The sequence below is a fragment of the Lathyrus oleraceus genome, chromosome 1 (genome assembly GCF_024323335.1).
Source record: "Lathyrus oleraceus cultivar Zhongwan6 chromosome 1, CAAS_Psat_ZW6_1.0, whole genome shotgun sequence".
NCBI lineage: Eukaryota > Viridiplantae > Streptophyta > Magnoliopsida > Fabales > Fabaceae > Lathyrus > Lathyrus oleraceus.
In genome coordinates this window covers 50,062,342-50,074,884 of record NC_066579.1, presented here as the reverse complement: position 1 = coordinate 50,074,884, position 12,543 = coordinate 50,062,342, and positions in this window count along the sequence as shown.

Sequence of the window (12,543 nt, the reverse complement as noted above, 5' to 3'; positions counted from 1 at the left end):
GTGAGGGCTCACATGACTTTTCCAGGGATAACTTGCGTGGTTTTCCATTTTATTTGTGGGATACCCCTTGGAGATTTCATTCTGATTACCTGTACTTACTCACTTTCTTTGATGGTGTTTAGCTTGGAAGGATCCCTGGGTTTCCCATTCCTCTAACTGTTGTTACTTCGGATCTTTATCCGCGTGACACTTTTACATTTTTCCCGCATTTTAGTGTTTTCCTAGCTGGAAGACCTCGATAGGAGGCAATGTTTTTGTGTGTTTTTTTACAGGTTCCTTCGTCAAGGACTGCCTTTTAACATGAGTTCACCAAACCCTAACCCTTCATTGATTTTTCTTCTCCTAAACACACGTTTACTCCTTCTACTACAGGTGAGTAAGTCTCCAAAGGTCGAGCATCCGGTAGATTGCGTAGTAACGTCGTTCGTCCAAAACCCACTCCATAACCCCGTAGTTAGCCGAACTACGACTTGCTCTGATTCTCATTCCAAATGAGATACGTAGGCATAAGACGCGATGTCTTAGCGAGCACACATCCCCCCAACCCATAGGTCAGCCGAGCTACGAAGACTCTGATTCTCATATTCAGATGAGATACGTATGCAATGGATGCGACATCCGCGCGAGTCATTTTCATTTAACCCCCTTTTTTTTTTGGTAAACAACACAAGATAAACTAACACCCTTTAGACAAGAACTACAAAAGTGGATCCCGTAGAGTACTACAGATGCGTAGCGGTGCTAATACCTTCCCTTCGCATAACCGACTCCCGAACCCAAGATTTGGTTGCGAGACCCCGTCTTGTCCTTTCCTTTTTCAGGTTTACTTCGAGCGTTTCCTTTCCCTCCTTTGGGATGAAAAACGCACGGTGGCGACTCTTCTGTCATTTTCTTTCGCCGGTTGTTTTTTCGCACACTGTATTTTTCAGGTTGCTACAGCTGGCGACTCTGCTGGGGACACTAAGAAGTTGACCTCTTGCTGGTCCATCTTCCCTAAGCGAGTCCCTCCTAGCTTGTGTGATTTCTTGTTTATTGGGTGTTCATGCTTTTGTACATTTATTTTCTTACCTGTTTGCATGCATCTGTTGTATCTGTTGGATCTGTTTGTTTGTTTGTTGAGATAAGCCCATTACCCAGGCTTGAGTGTACACAAAGGTTTTAGAGTGGATAATCATGAGGCTTGCGTGGCATGTTGCTACGTTAAGTCGTTCGTGAAGAACCATACCCAGACGAGGTTTCTTTTGGATATATTATGTCTTACGGGTGTTCCGTAACGGCAGGATGTTCCTCTAGAAATCGTCGACTCTGGTGACCATTTCCCGAGAACTCAGTCGAGGCCTCTCCTCCGAGACGTGATTATGTTAGCTCTGGTGGGCGCATTCTCGCTGCTCAATCCGAGGATCCCGAGACTGGGAACTTGCTATTAGGATGTCCTGTTGAGGGGAGTAAATGGAGGTCTTTTGTCCCGTAATAATACCAAACCTTCAGTGGTAAACGTATTATTCGCGACTGAAGGGCTGAAGCTGACGAACTTCTGTTCTTAGAACCTACCAGTGAGGGGCGGGCTAAATTCAGGAAACCTTAACCTCCGACCAACCCGGTTTTCTAGAGCAGAGATCTGATCTTATATTATATTCTTCAGTGGGTTTTCTCTTCAGACAGTGCAACCCGACAGATGTTCAAGCAGATACAACAATCTTGATTTCCATGCCACTGCATTGCATTCACATCATTGCATCACATCATTCTGCATTCATATCATTTAACACATGTTTATCCATTTCTAGGGGGTTTACATCTTCTTCTTGATTCCGGTCGGGGTTTTTCTTGCTCTCTTAAGATGGATATTGGCAGAAAGAGACATGTCGCCTACAAGTTTCCGTTGGTCTGTCTGAAGCCCATTCAACAGTTAATGAAGTTAATGGATCCTGATTCTCTAGAAGGATTCCGAAAGGATTACGGTTTGATTCTAAGTTTCGTCACGATTCTTTCCAAGGATCAACATGATGCTCTGTTCACACTACTGCAGTTCTACGATCCTCCATTGAGGTGTTTCACATTCCCGGATTATATCTTGGTCCCTACTTTGGAGGACTCTTCCTTGAAGTCACAGTTGTTATTCTACAGTTCTGAGTTTCTGCCCGATCTTAGCCTGGTTGCTTCAACCACATATTTGGGGGATTAGTCTTGAAGGCTAATATGTGTCAGAAGGGAGGAGTCATTGGTTTCCATTTGAGTTTCTTACTGGGAGAAACAAAGAAGAAACTTGAAGATGGTGACCAGAGGGGTTTCAATGTTGTGTTGGCTCTTTGTGTGTATGGAATTGTCCTGTTCCCTAATGTTGCCAAATTTGTGGACAGGGACGCAATACGCCTCTTCGTGTTGAGAAATCCAGTGCCGACCTTGCTAGGATATTTCTTTCATTCAGTGCACCACAGGAATGAAAATAGAAAAGGAGGATTGTTGAATTGTTGCACGCCTTTGTTTTATAAGTGGTTCAGTTCTCACCTACCCAAATCAGGAGCGTTCATTGATGTCGAGGTCTCGTTGAGTTGGTCGAAGAGATTGATGGGGTTGAGAGCTGAAGATATTTCTTGGTGGTCTGACCGGAGCTTGCTTCGGGCGGATATTATTCACAGCTGTGGGAATTTCCCAAATGTACCGTTGGTAGGAAGAAGAGGAGGAATCAACTATAATCCTTCTCTAACAGTTAGACAGTTTGGATATGCTTTAAGAACTCCGCCTTTGGAAAAGGATGTGGAAGAATCTCTGTTTTTCCATTCTTCGCCTGATCTGACTGTATCCCGTAAGGCAGCTGAGGCCTGGCTCAAGGTGATCAAGAGAGGAAGAACTGTGCTTAGAAAAGGAGATTGTAGAATTTACCCTCAGTATGGAGAGTGGCTTCAAGGAAGAGTCGAAGAGTTTGGTCTGCCGTTTCCTATTGAAGAACCTGTGTATCCACCTACTCCTGAGCAGTCAACAATGGTGAGCTGAGAGGAGTATGACAAGTTGAAGAACGCCATGGAGGGACTTCAAACCGAGAACTCGGAGTTAAAGGAGAAGTTGCAAGACTATATGCATCAATTCCATGAGGCAGAATATCAGAAGGGGGAAGCCTTCAGATTGCAAAAGGAAGCAGAGAGGAAATTTGCTGTGGAGGTGGACTTCTTCAGGAAGACAGACGAAGCCTTGAGATCATCCAGTTCTAAGTTGAGGCGAGTCAAGCAGCAGTTAATGGATGCTCATGGTAAATTAGCTGGGTGGCAAGAGCAATGGGATGCATTTTCAACTTCTCGGAAGGCAAAAAAGGAGGAGACGGTAGCCGAACTGACTGGTCAGATGGAGAAATTGAAGACTTTGCTGAAGGGGAAGAACAATGAGCTTCTGTGCGCCCGTTCTACTAATGGTTACATCACAAATCAACTCAATGAGGCTCGAGGAAAGATTGAAGAATTCAAGGTGCTGGCAGGTTTGAATAAATCCAGACTTGAAGAGGTACTCGGAGAAGATGATGGGAATTACTACAGAGAGCACATCAACGAACTGGATGGGATCATTCACAAGAGGATTCTGCTTATCCGGCGTTTGACAAAATCTCCAGATCATCCCGACACAATGGCATTACTGGCTGAAGTTAGGAGCAGTCCTTATGGGTTGTATACAGGAGGCTGATTCCTGATTTTTTGTTCCTCCCTTCACGTATTGTATTGTAGTGATGATCCACAGGCTTGTTGTGGAGATCCTCTCTTGATGTACTGTCGGCTAAGGCCCTTCTCTTTGAACTTATCTGTATGATGGTTTTATCTCTATTGCATCTTGATCTTCGAAGTTTATCTATGGCTCGATCTTCTCGTGAGACTGGAATCAAGGGGTAGAATACCTTTTAGAATTGATAAACATGTCATTGCATTTACATATTCATTTGCATATCTTGCATAACAGGTACCGCCGCATTGTTCTCAATTGTTTGGTATTCCACTACGTGGATAGCTGAATCAGGCATTCACCGATATGGTACCCGAAGGAATCAATGAAGAGGGTGGGGATAGTGATTGTGACATCGACAACTGGGTGCGTCCGAGGATCCCGGGTGAAGTCATCAACAATTGGTCTTCTGAGGAGATTGTCCAAGTCACTTTTCTGAAGGAGTAATTTTCTTTGTTTATTCATGCATGTCCAAGTCTTACGTTCCGCCCAGGGCGTAATGACTCATTGTAGGGCTCATCTATGTGACACTTGCATTTTTTATCATAAATAAAGGACGTCTTTTTGCATTCAAATATTTCGTTCCCTGTCTTTCTATTTTTGCAGTTTTTGAAAATAAAAAAAATGGAAATGTTTTGTTTAGTTTCCACTTTTTTCTTTCACACTCATAAGCACATACCATCACTCATGCAGATGCACGTCACCGGATCCTATTGATAACGGTTCTGCTATGGCTCGCTTCGACTTTGAAAATCCAATCTTTCAAGCTGAAGAAGAGGGTGATGAAGACTGTGAACTCCCTGAAGAACTTGCCAGGTTCTTAAAACAGGAAGAAAGGGTCATTCAACCGTATCAAGATCCTACTGAAGTGATTAATCTCGGCCCCGAGGACGCCAAGAGAGAAATCAAGATAGGGGCTGCTTTGGGGGATGATGTGAAGAAAGGGCTGATTGAATTGCTGCAAGAGTATGTTGACATCTTCGCCTGGTCTTATCAGGACATGCCCGGGCTTGACGCAGACATCGTGGTACATCGCTTGCCCCTCAAAGAAGGTTGTCCTCCGGTCAAGAAGAAGCTCAGAAGAACAAGACCAGATGTGGCTGTCAAGATAAAGGAAGAAGTGCAAAAACAGTTGGATGCAGGGTTTCTAGCAGTCACAAATTATCCGCCATGGGTTGCAAATATCGTTCCGGTACCTAAGAAGGATGGAAAGGTACGGATGTGTGTTGACTACCGGGATCTGAACAGGGCTAGTCCTAAAGATGATTTCCCCTTACCTCACATTGACGTTTTGGTGGATAACACAGCTCAGTTCTCGGTATTCTCCTTCATGGATGGCTTTTCTGGCTATAATCTAATTAAGATGGCACCAGAGGACATGGAAAAGACAACTTTCATAACCCCATGGGGCACCTTCTGCTACAAGGTGATGCTGTTTGGTCTGAAAAATGCCGGAGCAACATATCAACGAGCTATGGTGACTTTGTTCCATGATATGATTCATCATGAAATCGAGGTTTATGTGGACGATATGATTGCCAAATCTCAGACAGAAGAAGAACATTTGGTGAATCTGCAGAAATTGTTTGAACGGTTAAGGAAATTCAAACTGAGACTTAATCCGAACAAGTGCACTTTCGGGGTGAGATCGGGAAAATTGTTGGGTTTATTGTTAGCGGAAAAGGGATTGAGGTGGATCCTGACAAAGTGAAAGCAATACAGGAAATGCCTGAGCCAAGAACAGAGAAGCAAGTCCGTAGTTTCTTAGGGAGGTTGAACTACATTGCAAGGTTCATCTCTCACCTAACAACCACGTGTGAGCCAATTTTCAAATTGCTGAGGAAAGATCAGGCTATCAGGTGGAATGAAGATTGTCAAAGGGCTTTCGAGAAGATAAAAGAGTATTTGCAGAATCCTCCTATCCTTATGCCTCCAGTCCCAGGGAGACCGCTGATTATGTACTTGATAGTACTCGACAATTCTATGGGTTGTGTTCTCGGTCAACACGACGAGACAGGTAGGAAAGAACATGTCATTTACTACTTGAGTAAGAAGTTCACAGATTGCGAGTCGAGATACTCAATGCTTGAGAATACATGTTGTGCACTTGCATGGGATGCTAAGCGATTGAGACAATACATGTTGTCTCACACAACCCTACTGATCTCCAAGATGGATCCAGTCAAATACATATTCGAGAAGCCAGCTCTCACCGAAAGGGTGGCTCGTTGGCAAATGGTACTGACAGAGTACGATATCCAGTATACATCCCAGAAAGCCATCAAAGGGAGTATTCTGTCAGACTATCTTGCCCAGCAACCGATTGATGATTATGAGCCGATGAAGTTTGATTTTCCAGATGAAGACATCATGTTCCTCAAGATGAAAGACTGTGAAGAGCCAGTTGTTGAGGAGGGACCTGATCCAAACGAAAAGTGGACTTTGTTGTTTGATGGGGCTGTCAATGCTAGAGGAAGTGGAATTGGCGCTGTCATTACTACTCCGAAAGGTGCCCACATGCCTTTCACCGCTCGTTTGACTTTTGAGTGCACAAATAATGAAGCTGAGTACGAGGCCTGTATCTTGGGTATTGAGCAAGCCATTGATCTGAGAATCAAGACTTTGGACATCTTCAGAGATTCAGCTCTGGTGGTCAATCAAGTGAATGGTGATTGGAATACTCTTCAGCCCACTCTGGTCCCCTACAGAGATTACACGAGAAGACTGTTGACTTTCTTCACAACAGTAAAATTGTATCATATACCTCGTGATGAGAACCAGATGGCGGACGCACTTGCTACTCTATCCTCCATGATCAAGGTAATTCGTTGGAACCATGCTCCCAGGATCGATGTGATGCGCCTTGACAGGGCCGGGTATGTGTTTGCTGCTGAACTGGTAGTCGATGACAAGCCCTGGTATCACGATATCAAGTGCTTTCTGAAGAATCAAGAGTACCCTGCAGGGGCATCCAACAATGACAGAAGGACTTTGAGAAGATTGGCAGGCAGTTTCTTCTTGAACAAAGACGATGTGCTGTATAAGAGGAACTTCGACATGGTTTTGCTCAGATGCGTGGACATACACGAGGCGGGCATGTTAATGCAGGAAGTTCATGAAGGTTCCTTCGGTACTCATGCCGGCGGACATGCAATGGCTAAGAAATTGTTGAGAGCGGGTTATTATTGGATGACCATGGAATCAGATTGCTTCAAATATGCTCGGAAGTGTCATAAATGCCAGATTTATGCTGATAAGGTGCATGTGCCGTCAAATCCTCTGAATGTGATGACTTCGCCGTGGCCGTTTGCTATGTGGGGCATTGACATGATTGGAAAGATTGAGCCGACTGCTTCCAATGGGCATTGCTTCATCCTTGTTGCCATCGACTATTTCACCAAGTGAGTCGAAGCAGCGTCGTTCGCGAATGTCACCAGACATGTGGTTGCCCGTTTCATCAAGAAAGAAATCATTTGTCGCTATGGGATTCTCGAAAGAATCATTACTGATAATGGTTCTAATCTCAACAACAAAATGATGAAGGAGTTGTGTCAGAACTTCAACATTCAACATCACAATTCTTCCCCTTACCGCCCTAAGATGAACGGCGCTGTTGAGGCGGCAAATAAGAACATAAAGAAGATTGTGCAGAAGATGGTCGTCACGTACAGAGATTGGCATGAGATGCTACCCTTCGCCTTGCATGGGTACCTTACTTCAGTACGTACGTCGATTGGGGCAACCCCTTACTCCCTGGTGTATGGTATGGAAGCAGTCCTACCTGTTGAAATGGAGATTCCTTCTCTAAGAGTCTTGTTGGATGTCAAGTTAGACGAAGCCGAATGGATTCGGACAAGGTTCAATGAGTTGAGTCTTATCGAAGAGAAGCGAATGGCAGCCATTTGTCATGGGCAGTTGTATCAGAGTCGGATGAAGAGAGCCTTTGATCAGAAAGTGCGTCCTCGTTGTTTCCAAGTCGGAGATTTAGTGTTGAAAAGGATCCTTCCTCCTCAGACAGATCACAGGGGCAAGTGGACTCCTAACTATGATGGACCGTATATTGTCACCAAGGTTTTTGATGGTGGGGCCTTAATGCTTGCAACTATGGATGGTGAAAACTTCACTTCCCCTGTGAACTCAGACGCAGTTAAAAAATACTTCGCATAAAATAGACCCGTTGGACAGTAAAAAGAATAGTCCAGGCAAAAATGGGCATCCCGACGAACCAAGAAAATGAAAAGGTTCGGGCAAAAATTAGGGATTAAAAATGAAAAGATCGTACACCCGGTAAGTTGAAAACCTGAAAAGGCAACTTAGGCAAAAATGGGTATCCCGGTGGATTGAAAACCCGAAAAGGGCGATCCAGGCAAAAGTTAGGGATTAAGCGAATGACTGCGTTCTGAGTTAGTTCTGAATCTCATCTCATGTCGATGACTGGAAATTTTTGAAAGGTAGGAAACAGTCCAATCACCTTTTCAGAAGGCTGATCATCTGGAGGATCTTGAAGACGGGCAAGTCATAGCAGAATTGGAACCCAATAGAAATCCATTTCACATTGCCATTAGATTAATTTCTGTTTTTATCTTTTGTGTGATTACCTCTTTCCAGGGATTGCTTCCTGATGTAAATGCCTATTCAGAGGCCATTCAATCAATAAAATCTTGTTATTCAGTATATCTCTGTTTTCATTTTCATTTCACTATTTTGTTTGCAAAAATGACGTCCGAATTTTTGATAAACATTGCATCATGACACATAAGGGCTTTACAGGTACATGAAGGTGAGAAAAACAAGAAATGGGGGTTTGAATTGTTTGAAAAATAAGCGCTTTTGCAAAATGAAATCACACAATGATTTTATACTGGTTCGCTTATAACACAAAGCTACTCCAGTCCACCCGGCCAAGGTGATTTCGCCTTCAACAAGGACTTAATCCACTAATCTTGAAAGATTACAAACAACCCCTAAGAGAGAAGAAAATCTCTTAGTCCTCTCAAGTCTACAGACTACAAAGAGTCACTTGAGGAAATCAAATAAAAATTAGATACAAGATGTGTAATCTAGAGTGCTTCTAAGAAAGCAAATATTACAAACTTAAGAACAAATTTTTTCACTTGATAAGCAAAAGCTTAGTGAAAATCTTTGAAGAACAAAGATGTTTTTCTTGAGCGTGATATAATTTCAGTATAGTTTTGGCTAGTGATTTCTTGCTTACTGAATGTTGATTTCTTCTCTATTTATAGGAGTTGAAGTAGAGTTGAAGTAGCGTTGAATCTGTTGGATATTGAGATGTAGTTACGCCATTCCATTAATAGCTTCTGCAGTAGACTTTTTCTCTTAGAAGTGACTACTTACCACAATTAGTATCTTCTCTCTTGGAAGTGGAGATTAACGTCTCTTTCTAATTGAGGAAATCCATTTGCAGAACTTTAACTTGGCTTAAACGTTACTTCATCATGATTAACAATTCTGATTAGAGTCTTTGTGGATCTGGAGAAATCTGGCTTCTGATGTTATCTCTTGAAAGTTCAGATGGCGCTGATAACTTCCAGAGTTTACAGAGGGCATTAGTTCAGAGTCAGAGCTTCTAGACTTTACTTTATGTTCAGATGCTTCTGATACTTTGTAGTTTTGTCCAGAGTCAGAGCTTCTTGAATGAGATTCCTCTTTAGATGCTTCTGATACTTGAGATTTTGCATCTGATCTTGTTTTGCATCTGATGACATCATCAGATTTGTTTCTTCTTTCTTTAGAACCCTGCACACTTAGAAACTTTTCGTTAGGGTGCCATTTTTGGTTTCATCCTTTGTTATCATCAAAATCATGGAGTCTGTTGTAGAACACTTTTTGTTCTTACAATCTCCCCCTTTTTGATGATGACAAAACAAATAAAATTATCAGATGAAACATGAAAAAATATTAGATCAGATAGACAAAAGCTCCCCCTGAGTTAGTACTAGGGAGTTCAGAAGTTCTTACCAGAGCTTTCCAAGCAATAAGATTTCTGAAAACTTTCTGCAATTTCTTAATTTTAATGTTAGAGTTATTTAATCAGAGCTATTATTTAATCAGAGCTATTTATATCAGAACTATTTCTATAATTGTTGCAGAATGCTTAAGGTTTTAGACATAATTTTCATCAGAGCTATTTAATAATTTCTCCCCCTTTTTGGCATTATCAAAAAGGCATAAAAAAGAAAAAATAAAGAGAAAAACACTTCATTAAAAAGCACAAAGGCAAACAGCAGTCAAAACATTAGATTCAACAGAATATCAGAGCTAAAAAGAAAGACAGAAGCAAAAACACTTAGGCAAACAAACAAAAATAAATCCTGTGCCTAAGGGTTTGGAGGTTGAGGAAGTCTCTGAAGCAACATGGCAAACATGTTCTGGATGTTTTCGTTCAGAGCATCTTGCTTGTCCATCCTGGCACGAAGCTCATTCTGATCTTTCTTGATCTCTTGCTGATCTTGCTTGATCTCCTTCAGAGTGTTAAGAATCAGAGGGATCGCAGAGGAAGACTCCCCCTGAATCAGAGCCTGCTGAGCTTCAGCTTCAGCAGCAGCTTGGGCTTCTGCATCTGCCTTAGCCTTGGCTTCAGCTTCCTGAATCCTTAGAAGTTCTGCTTCCTTTGCCAGGCGTTCTTCTTCCAACCTCTTTGCTTCTTCTTCAGCTTCCCTAGCCAATCTTTCTTCCTCTAACCTTCTGGCCTCAGCTTCTCTAGCCAGTCTCTCTTGGAGTCTTTCCTCAGAGTCTCTGATGTAGCCATTTCTGACTTGTTCAGAGATACTCTTCAGCCTATAAGACTCAGAGGTCATCCAACTAATGACTCTGTTCCAGTGTGTCCTAACAGATTTAGGATCATCACTAACTTCAGAGTTTTTAGCCAGAGACTTGATCTTCTGGACTGAAGCTTCTGCAACCTGTATAATGGCCTCCTCAAGGGTAGGTATGGTAAGTTCAGGTTCAGGTTCAGGTGAATGAGGTGGAGAGTTTTGAGGGCTGAGATTTAGAGGTTGAGGTTCAGTTTGTTGAGGTTCAGATTCTGCTTGAAGTTCAGAATCTGCGTCTGGTTGAAGACTGGGGGATGAAGCATATAATGGATTTAGGTCTAAAGGGTCAGAGTCTGGTCCAGGTACAGCGGGAATAAATGGTGGAGTGATATTAGAGGTGAAGGGATCAGATGGTTGAGTTTCAGAGGGTAAGGTTGTTGTTTGTTGTGGAAGGGAAGTTTGATTTTCAGAGGAGATGGTTGTTGTTTGTTGTGGAATAGAAGTTCGGAGGGTTGAGGTTACTTCAGTTTGTGTTTGAGTTTGTGGGGCGAAATTTTTAGCATAGATTTCAGCTATTGTTGGGGAGTTTGGGTCAGAGTGTTCTTGGTCAGAGGACTCTTGTTCAGAGAACTCTTGGTCAGAAGAAGGGGAAAGGTAAGGGGGTGATTCATATTCAGAGGATGAGGAAGAGCTGTGGTGATATAGTTGATTAGGGTCAGAGGTTGTTGTGAAATTACGAGCAATTTTTAGAACAGGTGGAGGTTGAGAGGTTCTGGTGATTGAGGGTGGTATTTCAGAGGTGGTATATATTGGTTGAGAGGAGAGAGGGTTAGAGGAAGCCATTATAGATTCAGAAGAGACAGGAGGAATAGACTTACCAGAAGAGACATTCAGAGGTGCTGAAGCTTTGGTGCCAGAGGTTTCTCCAAGTCTGGCTTTCTTTGCCTTCCTTGCTTCCTCAGCTATCTTCTTCTCAGAAAGACCTCTTTTGTATCTGACCAAATCTTCTACAGAGTCCAGACAGTCTTCAAGGCGGAAATCAGAAATATCAATGCCTTCATCCAGACGATCCTGAAGGTAGATAGCAATGGCATCTCTGGGTTCATTTTTGAAGAACCTTTCAAGGCCATGAGGCATCTTCCTCTGATCCTTCAGAGCTTCCCAGGTCACTTCCATAGTGGGCTTGACTCTGATGTCTTTGATGATTCCCATACTCCTCAGATTTTTGGCATTCAGAGGCTTTCCTACATCAATTGCCAGATCATCCATACATCTGGTCTTCTCCAGAGCATCTACCAGCCCATGCTCAATGAAGATGTCAGAGAGCAATCTACCCAGAGGAATGTAGGATCTGGGCTTCATGTTATTCCTGGTTTCTCTGACTGAATCCCTCAGATATCTGAAGAGAAGAACAGGGAGGTTGATCGGGATACCCTTCTGAATACAGTAGAGGATGCATTTCTGATCAGCATTTATGTAATCTGAAGAGTTGGAGGCTGGACGATGATGGATTGTTCCCAGAATAATCTTCAGCCAAACTCGGAGGTTCTGATGAAGCTCCTTGTTCTTAGATGGGTTTCCTTCAACATTTGCTTTGAAGATTGTAGGGTTAATGACTTCTGTGATGCGCTTGGACCTTGGAGGAATGTTGTAAATCCTTTTACCTCCAGCTTTCTCCATGTTTAGCAAGGAAGCAATTGATGCTTCAGTGATGACAATCTTCACACCCAGAACAAAAGAAACAATGAACTGGTCATCAGCATCTGCACATCTCCAGAACTCTTTCACCAGAAGAGGATAGATTGGACCATACAATCTGTTGAAGTAGGTTTCCCAACCTTGCTTGTGAAGATCTTCAGTAAGATCAACACCATTTCTTCTTAAATTCTCAAAATCCACCAGTGATTCACACAGTACATCCAAACCTTCAAAGGGAGTTGAAAGGTTTATGTGTTGTTCACGTTCAAGAATGTGAGGTTCTTTGTAGACTGGGGTTGTGGTAACGTCTACAACCATGGGTGTTTGAGTGTTTGAGGTTTGGGGATTAGAAGCGGCTTCCATTTGT